This window comes from Alosa pseudoharengus, unplaced genomic scaffold, assembly GCF_046254945.1.
Source record: "Alosa pseudoharengus isolate Yale_2024_CS ecotype anadromous, Long Island Sound unplaced genomic scaffold, YU_APseudo_1.1 YU_APseudo_1.1_scf_2, whole genome shotgun sequence".
NCBI classification, from domain to species: Eukaryota; Metazoa; Chordata; class Actinopteri; order Clupeiformes; family Clupeidae; genus Alosa; species Alosa pseudoharengus.
In genome coordinates, this window is record NW_027468663.1 from 48,996,998 (window position 1) to 48,999,497 (window position 2,500).

Below are 2,500 nucleotides of genomic sequence, written 5' to 3' on the forward strand. Positions count from 1 at the left end.
CTTCAGTTGTGCACTTGCAGGTCTTGTCATATATACAAACCTTTAGATGAGGTAACATGAACATGTAATGATGCCCTCAGTCCATCGTTAAAGTTACTGCTGTCCGCCTGGCCTTTTGTGGACTGTCCTCCAAACCACTGTAAAATAACCTGAAGCCCATTTCATGATGGTCCCAGAGTGGCCTCCACTAAAGGGTAGGCTGCAGTGGCCTGCTCGTCCCGTGAGCGTGCTAGAACATCTGAGACATGTGAGGAGAGAGGACTGGCTGCCCCCCCACCCCTCTCCTCTCTCCCTCCGCACCTTGGAGCTCTATCTGGGGCTCCTAACGAGGCCACTGCAGCCGGAGCTCGTCCTTCAGTGCTGGAGCTCAATCACAGCTGACCTCAATATGGGCCCTGCTGCTGCTGGAGGACACTTCACATTTCGCTGCTCCAAAACTTTCTGCGCTTGCTCGCCCGCTCTCTCGCTCTCTCACCCGGTCTTATGATGCGCAGCGTCATTCCTTTCTCAGAAGTCAACGGTCTGTTTCAGTAAGTCTTTTGCTGATTCTTCACAATGCCTTTTTGTTGGCTCACAGTCACTCAAAATGACCCTGTTTCAGTTACAGAAATGTGGTTTTGGTTCTTAACTTTATATGCTCCCAGCTGCAAGCGCATATCCTGCATCTTCATTAGGAAAGTTTTGTAAATGGCTCCTCTGGCCTCACAGAGAAATTGTTCTCTACCCTCTCCGCATCCCTTCATATTTAGAGGGGTAGAGGGGGTGTAAGCTGAAGTGTTTGAGGGAAAAATATTCTCTTCAGTCCTAACATCTGGAGGAAATTCAGCAAGGGCTGTTCTGTTATGCAACCTTCCTGTCTCGGCGATCCCAGGCTTTCAAAAGATTCACTTCAACACCTCGCTGTAGTGCCTTTTAGATTGCCAGTGAAGTGATTGGTCGGTGCTGTTGGACCCACTAGCTGTGTTATGCCCATGGCAGGCTGTCTCGGGTAATGCCAGCAGGAGCTTGGCATATGGGCGCTTGTCCGGCTTCAGAGACTTGGTCAGGCCCAGCTTCTCCTCCTCTTGGGCCTCTATACTGCTATCAGCCCTGGACTCCAGTTTGCAAGTCCCAGTCTTCCTGCCAGATTTGGGTGCCCTCGCTCACGCAGCAGTTTATGAATATGGGTCTTTTTCTCATTATAACTCGCCTGCGGACAGCCTGTCTAACATGAAACACCAGGACACACCACTTTGCCACTTCGTTAGGTTTCTGCTCAGGTGCTACAATGTGTAGGACATGGCATAGTGCGGTGTGTGAGATTCAGACTCTAGGAGGTCCCATGAACCCTGATGCCACAGGGTGCAGGCCGTTCTTAAAGGTCATCTGTGATTCTAAACCAATATACTTAATTGTCCCATATGGTCTGTTTGCTCTGGAAATATTCTTTGGTGTTTTGTACACAGTCTTTGTACACAGTCACAGTCTCTGTAAACTGGAAGCTTAGCTGCTCGGACTCAGGCATACATATTTGTAACCAGCCGTGTTGCATCAGAAGAATGGAAGCAAGGGTTGTACTTTGGCTGTTGAGGTGGAACTTCACCAGAATTGTAGACTGTACCTTTAATTCCCTGGGTCTGGTATTGAGGCTCTGAGTCTTTAATATAGTCTGGCTCATTTGACTGGGGACTCTTGAAGCCCAGTGAAGCCGTAGCGAGAGAAGGTGTTGTGTTTACAAACTCCATGCTGTCCCCTTTGAAATACTGAGTGTAAATCTGGGTTGCCAGCTCCAGAGTTATGCTCTGTCACTGTGCTAATTAACATGTCTCATCTATCTCTACTGCTCAACTGGAAGCACAGTGTGGTGTTATTTAAACGCTCTGGTTTCCCAGATATGCAGCCTGTGGTTGTCGGTAACCGGTGGAACAGTCTTGCATTGCCCCCCTCACACCTGGGCAGTCCTTCACCCTTAAACAATACACCAAAGTTGGCTTATGAAGGCCAGCTACAGAATCACTTTGGGCCGCCTACAAGTTTGTCTGTGTGATGTCTCCCCTTTTTACTTCTTGCACTGACAGACTCATAAAAACACTCTGGCCTACTTTGTACTCTCTCTCTCTCTGAAAGGGGAAGCGTTCTGTCCCCGAGTGACTCCTCTTGGTCCCAATAGGCCAAGCCAGCACAACAGGTCTGTGCCAGTGGGGTAGGTAGTGAGCCGTGCTGTAAGGCTGTGGGGGTAACAGTGCCTCCACAAACAGTCACTGAAACAGCTATTAATAGACAAAAATCACTCTTTGGAGGCCATCATTTTTTATAACAAGCCAAGATCCCGCTGTGCCGCTCCTAACGTGAACACAGCAGGGGTGTGGTGAAAGTTTAGTGCTTTCCTTTTTTCTTCTTTAAATGTATTTTCTCTCCCCCTCTCTGCTTTTCTCTTCTCTTTCTCTCTCTTTGACCCAGCGCATGCAGCCTGCGTGCAGCACTGTCCCCGGGTCTGAAGCACAGTAAATTGTTTCAGCCC

At 48.9% G+C, this 2,500-nt stretch overlaps 1 protein-coding gene across 1 annotated transcript in view; it reads left to right on the top strand.

Moving 5' to 3' along the window:
* Window positions 1-2,500, top strand: part of arhgap21b (Rho GTPase activating protein 21b) — a 57,229-nt gene that overhangs the window by 29,089 nt on the left and 25,640 nt on the right. The window lies entirely within an intron of this gene.